Below are 14710 nucleotides of genomic sequence, written 5' to 3' on the forward strand. Positions count from 1 at the left end.
TCATAATGTTTGATTGTCTTTTAATGTCATAACGACATTAAAAGACAATCAAAAAGCAAATGTTCTCATATCCAGACGATGGAGTGAAAAATCAAGCAGGGGGAGAGGATTAGAAACAGCTTGGAGTGCAAATTGAATTAGCCTTTTAGAGATGACTCGGGGTAAGAAATGAAATGTCATCCTCGCCCATGCAGGCAGAAATTTAAAACATGTGAATGTGAAGAGCATCTTTTTTTTCTGTACGCTGACTCCTTTTTTACTGTACTATGATGTGTCAGACATAAATCACCACAGAGAGGATGAGAACCAGCCGCCTGCAGCTCCTCGAGACTCTCGGGGACAGACTCATGCTGTATGGTGAGTGGTACAGCTGTTTTAAACGGTGTGTCACAGCTTTAACCCTGCTTGGACTAATTACCCTCTGTGGTGGTGCAGCTCCCACCGACAAATAAAAGATGGTTCACAAGAGTGATTAATTATTCAGAAATGATTATTGCAAACCACAATTCCTCTGTGTCCATTAAAAATATGTTTTTGAAATTGAATATTTTCCCACTTAAATCCATCTTAAAACTCTTTTGAGGAACTTTTGGGTTGTGTTGATTTTTTGACAACAAAGATGGGTGATTTATAGTTCTGCTAATCTGGTCACAGATGAGTTTCTATTTATGACCTGATAAAGTCACCCTCAAGGCTACTTTAAATGTCTAATGTGTAAAACAGTGAGTCTGTTCATTGGTTGTTCTGACACCTGCGGTCAGATCAATCAAACTACTCTTTGAACATCTGGTAAACCTAGATCACAGAGATGCATTGGCTTCAATCTTACCCAGGGGTGCATTATTTTTTGTTTGTTATATTAAACTTGTTATTCTGTTATCACATTTCGTGATCAAGCTAATTTATTATGACATATCCTGATGATGACCAGTGTTGGGTAGTGTTACTTTAAAAAGTAACTATATACAGTACTACATTACCTACTGAGGAAAGAAAAGCACTGGAGTATCTTTGTGTAACAAAGCCTTTGACCACTTGTTTTACATGTGAGTTGTAAACACAGCACGCAGCGAACTGAAGGACTGCTTTTCTGTGTGAGGACAAGGCCGTACATAAGGGGGGATAAAGGGGAAAGCTTTCTGGGGCCCAGTCAAATGGGGGGCTCATGGAGGTCAGCAAAATCATAGTCCAGTGTAAAATTAAGCTGTGATCACCACATTTTATTTTCAATCTGAATAATAACCACAACAAAAAAGATTTTTAAAAAATCTTTCAGAATTTCAAAAATGGTTAAAATTGGCTATAATGGGCAGAAAAGTGGTGAAAAGGGGTGAAACTGCGCCAAAAAAACAAAAAACAAAAATGAGTTAAGAATGGCAATAAAGTGGTAAAAATGGGTTAAAAGTGGCAAAAACATGGATAGCAAAAGTGGTGAAAAGTTGCAAAAAGTGGCATAATGGGTTGAAAAGTCACAAAACAGTGGAAAAATTGTAAATTTTGGTTAAACGTGGCAAAAAATGGGCAGAAAAAGTGGTGATAAGGGGTTAAAAAGTGGCAAAAAAAATGTTAAATGTGGCAACAAGTGACATAAATGGGTGGAAAAAGTAGAGGAAATGGGTTAAAAAGTGGCACACTAATTTATTTTGACATCAGATAACGCAATAATAGCGCGAAATACTTCTCAGCTCCAAAATGAGGTAACTGTTAGCCAGGATGCTAGCACCAGTGTTACTGATCCAACACACAAGAGTTGGGAGGGCCCATTTATTGGGGTTTTCAGGGGTCTAACAAACTCTGTGGGCAGCCCTGTGTGTGGACTCTTATTGTCATCTTATGATATTGTCCCATGAGTTTGTAATCTGTAACTCCATAGATTAATAACAGAAGAGCCTATGTGATAACGATGATTAAACAGCTCTTTTATATTCACACACTCTGACAACAAAGAGGGCAGAGGCATACAGTCTTACTCAGAAGTTTTGTCATTAAGCACAGGCTGCACATAATTCTCAATACCTCACTGAAAGGGCTCTGCAGAAAAGCTAGCAATAGTTGAGCATGTGAATTCACATTTTGCTATGATGTTCTTTTGGTACAAAATTTCAGCATAATGGGGATAATATAAAATGTAATCTGCCATCTTCCTTGCTTAATCAGCAAGAACACTTACACAGCTGTGTTTACCTTCCACTGACATGCTTCTACGTGCCAAGATGGAGAGAAACAGAAACTGTGCAAATGCATCGGGGTTTTTAAAAAAAAATGAAACAAACTAAGGCACTTTTCTTTCAGTAACAGAATACTTGTATGAAATTTGTATTTCCAGACTATCACCTGAAGTTTCTAGCTACAATAAAAAGTCATCTGAATACTTCAATTAATTACTTTGTAATGTGTTACCCCAAACATTTAACTATGAGATCCTTGGCCAAGGGTTCAGGAAGGACATACAAGCATATTTCTCATTTTTCTTTCTATCTGGCGCATGCTTCTGATGATGATCATGACACTGCCACAAGAAGTTTGGCATTTAAACAGCAACTGACTGAATTTACCTGGGTGGTCTGCCACAGTATCTTCTATGGCTTATTTTAAAATAAACATTGGCAATTAAAAGGGTCATTAATACTTGGATTTTTATCTAAAACAGTTACTAAGACTGTATTCTCGTATGTTGGGACTTTAATTTCCAAAAATAATTTCTTTAAGACTTGTAAATTTGCTTATTAATCTTGTAGTATTACCACTTTTCTCTCTTCCTTCCTTACTTACTTAAATCTTGTAAAATTATGATTTTATTTTCTTGTAAACACTTTGTATTGGATTTGATTTTCATAAATTTACACCACCATTCTCAGAACATTTAGACTTTATTCTTGTAAAATCAAAACTTAAATTTAGTAATAATATACTTTTTTTTAATAAATTCTTCTCTTATGACTTAACTCTTGTCAAGTTATGACTTTATTCACCATAACATTACAACTTTAACCTCGTCATATCAAGACTTCCTTCTCTTATCACTATATTACAGATGAGGTACATTTTTGTGATATTATGGCTCCAATCTAATATCACAACTTTCTTTTATTTCTTACAACTTTGTTTTTGTACATCTACAACTTTTTTGTCTTTTACAACTTTCATAATATGACTTTCTTTTCCTCTATTCTCTCTGATTCTCAAAGTATTAGGACTTTAATCTCGAAGCATCAGGGTGATTTTTCCTCAGTGTGGCCCCTATACTCGATCATATGACATTAAGACAAGTTTATGTTTCTTTCCCATTTTACACACACAAAACATCAAACTTTCTTAAAGTTTGCTTTAAACAATACTCACATGGGAGCAATGATCCCACAGTAAATCTAAACCTCAGACAAAATGGCCTTAGAGTGAGCAGGAGCTATAGATGCATCTTGAAGGCAAAGTCATTGAGTTTTATGTTATGAGCTTTCCTCTTGCTGTTTTTACAGACATACAGTCTCAGCCTGCAGGAGTGCTCTTTCTCTCTCTTCTCTGTCTCTAAACCCTCTGCAGCTCCCTGCTGATGGATGTGAAGTTGATATGCACAGTGAATTTAAGGTAATTATACTGGGGGTGCAGGCGAGTTTAGGCGGCCTGTGTTTCTCAGCCCCCCTCACCCCCACCCACCCCATCTCCTGCAGCGCTGGTGTCGGCTCTGACACCAGGCGCTGGCTCCGTCTTTGGAGACAAACTGTGAAGTTTTCCAAAACTTGGTTTTTGGTGAGAACACAGATCTGAGTAATTACAGTGAAATCATGGTACAAAATTTGCTTAAGGCTTTATGTGACACAAACACCAACCTAAACTGTGTTCAGCTTAACTTGTTTTAAATTAGTATGATAACCTAATGCCAGCAAAAGAGGATACAACAAAGAAAAGTAGACTTCTATGAAAAAGCTGCTCCTGTAGATTGGTATTGTTCTTCCATGAATTATATATGCTCAGACTTGACCTTTCAAAATTAAAAGGTAAAAATCAAAGCATTTGTGAGCGCAAGTTCTTCTCAGATGTAAACTTGCTGTAAGCATTTTAGAAGCAGCTAACATGCCTTATGGACAGCAGAATTGGTGGTTGATAATAAGGACATATAGCGCACAATTTTCACCACAGTTTAAATGATTAACCTGGCATGGAAGGGATTTACTCAGTCCTATAGACCTCCTAGCGCTGCAGAGCCAGATGAAGGGAAACACGAGTCTTGAAGAGTTTTGTACTGAGCAAAGAGGCTAGCTGAGCCCCTTTAATGTATTAAAAATTACACTCATTTTGTCACAAACATGCTTTGAATTTAAAGGGGGATATACTACCAGCCAAGTAGACCTTGTGGAGTGAGTGACCAAGAAATGATGTGCTGTTCATGAACAAGCCTGTGTTATGAAATGTTTCTTCCATGGAAGCCACAGTAGCTAGCTCCTGTTTGAGTGTTAGTTTCCATTCCTCCATTATTTGTTATTTAATCCACATTTAAAAAAACAAACTGTGACCACATGAAGAGTGGTTTAACAGCCAAACAACCAGCTTTACTGAGCTGAGCCAAATGATCTGGATCTCTTAAAAGAGATGGATTTCCTGTCACAATGAGCAAGACTGAAGGTTGGTAAGATGGACATCAGCTGAGGAAACAGGGTTAAGATCAGAGTTGAATGTTTTAAACCTAAGTGGCAACCTCCAGTCCTGAAAAATGAAGCCAATGCAGAAGTGCAAAAAAATTGCAATACAGCTAGTGTCCGCTTGAGGCTAGCTGCAGGGACACTGGAAGTCCTGTCTGAACACCTGTTAAAAAGCTGGTTTTTACACTAGAAATAAACTGGTTTACAGCCTGGTTCAGAAAACGTGTCTCATTAGCTAATGTAATGAGCTTCATTTGCTCTCACTGTATGGGGTCAAGGGGGTTGAGCTTAGTGGGCAGGCCGTTAGGTTTGGTTGAGACCAGGATTTCAACATGGAAGTCGCCACGGACTGGCTTCCAAAGCAGTTTGAGGCCACCTTTTTTAAGCAGAAGGCTGACGTCACACAGGGTTTGTCCAATTCTTTCTACAGTCTATGGTTAAACCATGGTAAAAACTGCCTGCTGACCCAAACCAGACTGCTTTGTAGAACGAGCCATAGACTTGTCCAGGCTTTAGACAGAGGCTTTTTTAAAATTTTAATTCTGCCATTTCTCTGGGACTTTTATGGTTTTTTTTAAATAATTTTTGTCTGGATATTTCACTACTTTGGGGACACAAAAAAGCTTAGGAGATAAAAATATTTATATTTTCACATTTTAAACGTTTGGCATAGTCATAAACAGCTCTCACATAGACTGTAAAAAGAATTGGACAAAGCCTGTGTGACAGCTGTTTGATTATAATAAGTGGACTCGAACAGTTTTTGAGTCGTGGTGGCCTCCATATTGAAATCACTGTCTCAACCGAACTTTAGATCAGCCTAACGGCAGACAAGACCCCCCCACTGAGGTCGACTTCCTGTCAGCTAAGCCTTCTGGTGGTAGCGTCTGCCTGGCTATCTGCTATCTGTCATTAAATGAGACACACCATTCAGTGCGCAGTGAGGTTTTTCCTCAATATAGTCGAAACGGTTGTCGTACAAAAAAATTCACCTCCTGTACAGTGAGAGCACGTGAAGACATTAGCTAATGAGACTTGTTTGGATTTTTTGAACCAAGCAGTAAACCAGTTTAATTCTAGTGTAAAAATCATCTTTTCACCATGTGTTGTGTACGTGACTGCAGGTGTTCCTGCAGCCAGCCTCAAGTGGACACTGGCCATATTGCAAGTTTTTCTACATCCGCATTGGCTTCATTTTTCAGGACTGGAGGTTGCTGCTTGAGCTCAAAGCATGGCCTTTGTAGTTATATTTCTCTATGCAAAAAATAACTTCTTTCCCTCCAAAGTGTGTTTTCTGCTGCTGGATGACATCATCTGTAAACCTATATAAAAAAAAAAAAAATCAAGTTATTTGCCTACAGATCCTTATTCTAAGAATGTTCCACAGCTGAAAATGTTCTGCCTTAACTGCTTGTATAGGCTATGTGCACAAAGCATGACATTTAGGGTGAACTTAGGGCGCTTTCACATGAGGCCCAGTTGTGTCGAACCACGCAGCGGAGCGATTCCTCCACCCGCCTCTGGCTTGCTTTCACACTAGCAACATCGAACTGTGCCCAGGCCCACTTGCATATTTACTCGGTCTGAAACAGCAGGTGGCGGTATGCACGTAGCTGGTTTACAACCCTGCAAAGGAGGAGAAAGAAGGAGAAGCTACCATGGCAACCACTGGGGTCATGACCTGAGCGAAGATTATTTTTGTTTTGACCTGACAAAAAGTCCATCCTACAGCCATAAATGATTAAAATCATTTTTAAGATGCCAGCAACTTCGCTCTTCATCTCTGCACATCTACTACAGGTAAGAGGATTGAATGGGCTCACTCTGCGCAGATTCAGTGGTTTTAGAGGTGACAGGAGACTTTTATTACCTTTGCACCTCCTCTCACTGACTCCAACCGTTCATCTGTAAGGTGAGTCACAACAGACCATTTATTGGCTGGATTCTGATGATTTCCGCCCTTTATTGAGGAAAAATGTGAACAAACTGCCGCGCTGTGGAAGGAAGTTTAGTTTTTACGATGACGTCATAAAGCTGATACGATGCTGTGTCCCGTATCTGAGCGCAATTGCATTCACATCGCATTCGAACCTTGCCAGAGTCCACTTGAATCGCGCCCCAGACCACCTCCCCAAGTGGGCCCATGTGCGGTTAGTTTGCATTCACACTACCGAAACGAACCGGACTTTGGGCTCAAGTGCACTCGGATCCGGGACCGGGCCCCTAGTGTGAAAGCCACCTCACATTTGAAAACAATGCCATGTTAATTCAAGCCAGTTTTCTGAACCTGCAATGTATTTATCTACTTTTTCTTTTCTATAATTCTGAGGCCATATTTTGAATGAATTTAGCAACAAACAAATGTTAACTATCCATGGTAGCTGTTGTTAACCTGTGACATTGGCTGCTTAACCTTTTTTGATGTTACTACTTACCATTCTGCAGTTGTTTGGACTGAATCGCCCTACTTCTGCACGGCTGCTTTTGCAACTGATTCTCCAAGCACACCTGAGGCTGAGTGTAGCAGGGTGTTTATCCATGTAATCTCTTATTCTATCTATTCATTGTGTTCGTGGTTCAATAACAAACCTCAAACCTTTACGTTTTAGGTTTGAAATGGAAAGTTGCTAACATGGCATTAGTAACTACTGTCACTTCTTAAACTGCATATCTCTGGAGCATGCTTGGTGTGGGTGGGGGGTATTTTACCACACAAGCACATGCTGAACAGTGATGATGGCTCTCAAACGAGGTTATCCATCACCGTCCCTCCTCGGTCCACAGAGTCTTGACCAATACCACATTCATTATCAGGTTATGGGGATACAACAGAGAGACTGAAAGGGATATTTCCCCAACAGGAGACTACATTAGAAATGTATGTATGGGAGTGAGACATGAAGGGTCTACTGCAGTCTTCACTATGAGATGATGTAAACTAAGGAATGTCTTCTTGAAAGGCAGGGATGGAAATTATTAATGTTTATTGATATTGGTACCTTCATTGATACCTCTAAATGATCCAAGTCCTTAATCATACTACTATCAATACTTGTCTATTAATATGGAAACCTTTCTGAATTGGTGAGAACTGTTATCTACTTCATATTGCTAAGAAGACAAAACAAAACACAACAGCTGGATCCATTCAAGTTTCTGACCAAAACCCTGACATTCTTCTCCTGAAGTTACATTTCAACCCACCAGGTTGGCATTTCATTTACTTTCACCTAATAGTCATTTTACCAACCAGCCTCAAACGCATCATACTGTAAAATATTGTTGCCTTGTTAAGTTAGCTATGTAGCTTTATCCTGCTAACCTGACAAGTCAGATAGACTGTTTACATATCCATGGCAAGGGATACAATTCACATCTGTCTTTTTGCTGCATTCATTTTACCCCCTACCTTTACAAGCCTTCAAGGGCCGGCTGCTGAGAAGCATCCCCACAGCACTATAGTGCCACCACTGTGGTCCACAGTGATGATGGTGTGTTTGTGGTTTTGTGCAGTTTTTGGTGTCTTTAAACATAGCATCTTGTCTGATGGCCGCTAGGCAACATTTTGGTCCCATTAGACAAAAGAACTTTCTTCCATTAGACCATGGAGTCTCCCACACGCTGTTCGGCGATTTAATAAGAGTTTTCTTCAACATTTGCTTTTTCTTTGCTACCCTCCCATAAAGCTTTGACTGGTGAAGAACCATGGCAACAGTTGTTGTCTGCAGAGTTTCTCCCATCTCAGCGGCTGATGCTTGTAACTCCTTCAGAGTAGTCATAGACGTTTTGGTGGACTTTCTCACTAGTGCCCTTCTTGCACGGTCACTCAGTTTGTGAGGACGGCCAGATCTAGGCAGATTTACACAAGCCATATTCTTCCATTTCTTTATGATGGGTTGGGAAATTGGAATTTGAACTGAATTGGAAATATTTTTGTAGCCACCCCCTTATTTATACTTTGAACTAAACTTTTCTCTGAGTTGCTTGGCGTGTTCTTTTGTCTTAATGGTGTAATGGTAGCCAGGAATACTGATTAATGATTGGACCTTCCAGAGACAGGTGTCTTTATACTACAACTATCTGAGACACATTCACTGCACTCAGGTAATCCCTATTTCACTAACTGTGAGACTACAAGCACCAATTGGCTGGACCTCTGTTGAATTAGGTCAGTCACTTTAAAGGGGGTGGATATCTGTTATAACTTATTTTACCTAGCATATTTTCATTTAATTAACATAACTATGTAGAAATCTTATTTCACTTTGATAATAAAAAAGGTATTTCTAATTGTTTTGTCAAAAAGCTGAATTTTATTGACCATTATTGATTTATAAAATGAGTTAAAGGGTGAAATATCTAAGGGGGTAAATCACTTTTATAGGCACTGTCCTTTATACTTACTGGCTTGAAACTTAATTGTATTCAGTCATTTGTGCATGGTGGTTTAATTTAAATATGATATAACTCACGATATAACGTCACGTTACTAAAGCTGATAAGCTCAAACATGATTAATTTTAAAAATGCAGAACCAGGTCCTTATGGAACTGGACGTGATCTTTTTTCCTTGTAAAATGAATAAAATAGAGTGTACAGGAGCTTAATTTAACAAAGTGCCCAAAAAAGAATTATCATATGAAAAGAAATGTCTACTATGACAAAATAAATGCCCATGAAAAACTAAATACTAACAATGTTTAGATTCACTTCAGCCAGGCTCTAACAGTGTCTTTCTTATTTTTGCATGTACTGTTTAAATATATACAGTCACTACTGTATATGGTGTTCTGCAAAATAAATGCATGCATACCACTCTAAACTGAAGTGTAAAGAAAACCTACTTTCCCCCTTGGAACATGAGACACATAAGAAGAAAAAACTCCCACCGAGACTTGGCCAAAAGCACTTTTTCATAATGTGAATTAAGGAGAAGACTGTGGCTTTCAAAGCAAACCATTATGATAGTTAACGTAGAACCACTTAAAAGGCCAGCTGCAGGAGTGACGTGAATAATAGTGTTTAATTTGTCTAATCTTAGCAGGAGCAGTGGGTGGCTGGGGGTGGGGGGCTTTCACTGGTACCCTGCTGGCACTTGAAGAGAGCTGCTTCCACCACAATGTGGTGCAAATGCCCTAAATTATCGTTTGGCTGTGTTGCTGTTGTTTTTCTGCACTGGTACTCTTTCATTTGTAGTTTGTCTGTTGTTGTTAACATGTGTGCACAAAGGAGAGACATGGTGGGACTACTGTGGAAAAGTTAGAGCCCGTTAATGGTCGGCACGTGCCAAGAATAGTGAATGGAGGAGATGATTTTCTATTTCTTTTTCAAGGACACTGTAATTTACCCAGGCGCTATAAAATCCCTTTAAATAAATAAATAATTTAAGGAGTTATAGATGTAGTTTGGAAAGTATTTACAAGGTTCCTCGGACTCTTTTGCAGCAGCAGAGACTCTCACTTGGCCTCATTTTAACACTACATTCACTGCATGGTGAGCCTTATTTAAAAAGTCAATAAAATTGTCTCCTTTTGGAAGCAGGTTCTGAGTGTGGCTTCTTGCAGTCTGAGTGGTTTAAATATACAAAATAATGCAGATATCAACAGTTTTGCAAGTGGCTGTGGTTTATGCTGAGCTAGATTTCCTTTATTTTATTTTCCTAACTGAATTCAGTGCTTCTGCTGCTTCTATTGCACCAGCCAGGGCTGCTTTGGCACAAGTGATTTTTTTTCATACAGCTTGTTTTCAATTTGACACAGTTATATTTTCCTGTAAAAGACGCTTCCTGGAGCCGAGACATCTCCTGTGATTCTCCTACCGCCTCTGCTCAGCTTCACATCGGTTTGCATTGGAACAAGAGATGTTGTTCTACGCTACAAGCAGCTCGATAGTCTTATACTATTTATTGTTATAATCCCTGGGCACACATTATAATTATGTGACGGAGCTAATACTTAGTGAGTTGAAATGTAAACTCGCGTGACATCAAATACACGTCTAAGATTTCAGACGGGCTTTGAGAAAAAGGAAGAAACGTCTTTTAAGTGTTCAGTTATAAACTCTAACGTCCTCTGCTGCTGCAGCAAAAACAAATCATGGGCATGAACACTTAAAATAAGGATGAGAAAGCACATGTGGGGGCAAAGCGTGAGTGTGTGAGTGGATCTCACCTAAATTAAACCATGTGGTCACCCAAAATCCCCCACAACCCCCCTTACTCTCATTCTCCCCCCTCCCTCCATCCCCAGGCCTCTCATTGACCTTCCAGGCGCTCATTGTCCCAAAGTGCGACTTGATTACCGGCCTAAGCCCTGTGAAGGTTCGCCTCAGTGGCCACAGCTGATCTTTTATACTAATTTCGGATTAATGCGGGGTCTGCAACACTGCGTAAACACAGCCACTGAGAAGGCCCCTGCCACACAGAGCTAAACATTAATCCTCCTTAATGCTGAGAGTCAACTTCCAGTCCTTATCAGAATTTGTCTTAATCTCTGCCTAGGCTGTACAAAACTCCACTGCTCAATAAGTAAAATGTACACCACCAAACAACAAATGAGCCAATGAGCTGCACTGGAGGAGAAAAAACAGCACAACGGAGTGGTAAAGAATAGAAATGAAGCCAGTCTTACCTTGGAGATCTTTAAAAGAGCTGCAGATTCAAATGAAAAGACAACCTGAAGGTATAAAAAGCTACTCTTTTAGCCTCACTATTTTAGTTTTTCTGTAACTTTCCCTGCTCGACTCCTGCCACCACCACATGCATGTTTTCAGCAACTTTCCCTTCTCTGACTCTCTTGCTTATTTTTTTCTCTCATGCCGTAAGAATCCACGGATGTGTGGGTTTGGACCATGTGGGTCCTATAGTCCCTGTCTCGTCTAGCGCCCTTCCCTACGCTGCCTGCGCTTGCCTGTAATTTTCTCAATATGAGATATGTGATATATTATTTCAGCGAATATCGGGGCTTTGGTTCTGTAGCGTCTCAAATACTCTGATTTATGACTGGATGTTTTTGTGTCACTACCACTGGTATATCTACAGTTTGGAGTAAATGGGGCTGTTTTTAGTTAAAATACTTGGGGACACTTTTTTCTAGACATGACATAAGTTACATAACAAAACCTACAGAACCTGATTAATTCCATGTGCTTGTGTGTTGATTCTTTTCCCAACCAATCATGTCTTTTTTATTTCAAAATGAGTGTTTCTAAGGAAAAACACATGCACGTTTATCATTTTGTGAAAGTCAGGTTATCAGAAGAACTAAACTTCAGGAAAAGAGTACAAATTTGACACTCAAAAGAATAAATGCCTAAATGTTTTCTGATTTACTTCACAGGTTGGAAACAGGAACTGAAGTTTAAACATTTAAATGCATGTGCAAATAAAGAGAGGAATATATGACAGTTAACCCCATCAAAATTTCAGAGGTGAGTTTGGGGAATTTTGGTTACACTCCAGGGTGCTTTGCAAAGGAACATATATGATTTGTTTTAAAATAGAGGTAAATTTCTCATGTCATGGTCCCATTTGTAAATGAGCCGCCAAGCCATTTGGGTGAGCAGCGTTACACCAAGGCAGCAGAGAGAACAAGGTGGCTAATCTCCCCATAGCCCAGTCCAACAAACACTCGCTCAGCAACATGTGGAGCCATGTATGTGGACTGGACCGTGTGCATGCTAAGCCGGTGAATGTAAACACAGTTGGCTGGGGGGAAAAGATGCCACATGATTATAAAGTCAATGCCAAAGTGAAAAGAAGAAGAAGAAGGGGCACATACCTAAATTCATGCAGAGCCTTACAGAGCTGCAGTTTAAACGTCCTCATTCACACGCTGTGGTGCGGGCGAGCCTGTCACTTTTACAGACATTTAGCCACACTCAAATTGAGGTTTTGGGGAAAGAGCTTTTAATTTAGCTATTGCATTTGGCAAGAGTCGTCATCAATCTGAAAAATTCATCTCTGTGAATTGACTTTTTTCCTCCACATGAAGATTCATCTGGCTGCCCTTTAATTATGCCTGTGAGGAGATCAATGAGCTGGGAGGCTTCCGCTCCAAACTCGGGTCAATAACTTTCATATTCTTTGAGAAGGTTCTGCGCTGCCTCTCGCCACTCTACATTATTCAATTTTTTACTGAGGTTATCGCTCGTCTTTTATGAGCTGTGAACTGACCACAAATGTACGGACTAGTCAGTCCCAAAGTACACCCCCTTACCCCGTCTTCCCATCCTTTCTCAGCTCCTCCTCTCAAGTCTATGGGAAAGGGCAAAAAAAGATGGCAACAGCTTTAAAACGGAAAAATCCTTTAATGCAATTCCTACCTTATCTAAAACACCTACATATCTGTCTCCAGTCTGCGGCCTTTGAAAGGATATTTCAGGCCTGGGATTGAGGGGGGAAAATCTCCCCTCAGAAGCAGGGCTAGGGATGAGTTATAGGCATCTAAGAGGCTGGAAATCTCTGGGGCCTGACCATGGCTTTAGCATACAGCTCCAACCACGGCCAGGGTCTAGAGCGGAGGCAGCCCCAACCCCCCCACCCCCCCCAACACTGAAACCCCCAGCATTCGTCAGAGGAAGAAATATAGAGAGGCATGAGAAGGTAGTGCTGATATTAAGAATTAAGAGGGCCAGGTTTTGGTTTCATGCTTTTTTGATTCACATGTTTTAGAAAAAGTTATTCACCTCTTACCTTAGGTTTTCTGCAGATGCTTTCAGCCAATAAAAAAACTTTAGTTAGTGACCATACAGAATTAAGGTTGCCTCTGCCTCCAAGAGTACAATCCAAGAGTACATATTTTCCTAATGTCCTTATAAGCTTATATGATTGGCTGCTCATAGTCTGGCTGTAACTATTACTTGTACTGTTCCCAGGACACTACTGAATAAGAGATTCTATATCCCAGCTAGGTTTTTCCCTGGTTAAATACAATTTAAATACATAAATACATCTGGGTTTTTGATATAAAGACAACATATTATATTAATTGATATATTTTGATGGCAGCTCATAAACCCATAAACCAAACAGTCAACGCTTTTCATAAACTACCCTAAAGAAACGTATCCCTGTTACATCTATACTAATACTATTAAATACTAACTGTCCACAATGGAAAGATCCATAAACAAACATAAAAGAAGAAAAAAAGCACAAGGCAATTTAATCGCTACTATATCAGATATAAGTGTTGCAACAAGCGACCCCATGTTTCTCTCCCTTTCTGTTGACCCCTCAAACTGTTGGTTGCCAGTTTTTACATGTGGCAAACTGAAACCAGTTTCTGAAGCCCAGTGGAGTTGGTGTCTTGCCATTTTTGAGAATCTATTTTATTGCTAACATCATGGCCAGTGACAGGGTGGTTTGAATGTGTGCAGGGAGCTACGGGGAGGGCTCTGAGGCTCCAGAAGGGCCAAGTCTGTCAGGAGAAGGAGTCTGCTGATAAAGACCAGAGACAAAGACAGAAATTCACTACCAGAACTGGCAGATTAACACAAAGTCCCAAAATCAATGCAGCAATTTACCATCACATGATTTACTTTTGCTGGCATCAGGCTAAAACCTTGTATCTCCATTTTTCAAGATTTTTTTTTTTCATAAATCACTGCTATTGAAAATGTCAAGCTGATGCTGAATATGACCATTTTGTGTTAACTGAAAAATACAACATTTTTAATTCCCTGAAAAGTGGTGATTTTGGAGCTACAGAATTCTGGCCCAACATCAGCGATTTATCACATACTGGAGGCACAAAGGGTCAAGCTTATCTAAATATAGATTTGCATTTAGGCTGCCATTGCCGTGCAGTGCACAGTGATGTCCAGTAGTTGCTTTGTTTCACTTCCCCCTTCATTTTTTCTTCTGAGCGTCAAACTTAAACTATTTTTTAATTTTAACCCAAATGCAATTTTAGTTAAAGGAAGTAGTAAGGCAGAAGGTTAGAAGAAGTTTCTGTAGAATCAGAGAGTGGTGGGAGGCAGAACACTAGAACTTTGTCATCACTATCGACAGGGCACTGAACAACAATAGCACAGCCTACAACTAAATGTAGTTAATTATAGTGCCGTCAGTC

This window comes from Cheilinus undulatus, linkage group 10 (assembly GCF_018320785.1).
Source record: "Cheilinus undulatus linkage group 10, ASM1832078v1, whole genome shotgun sequence".
Lineage (NCBI taxonomy): Eukaryota > Metazoa > Chordata > Actinopteri > Labriformes > Labridae > Cheilinus > Cheilinus undulatus.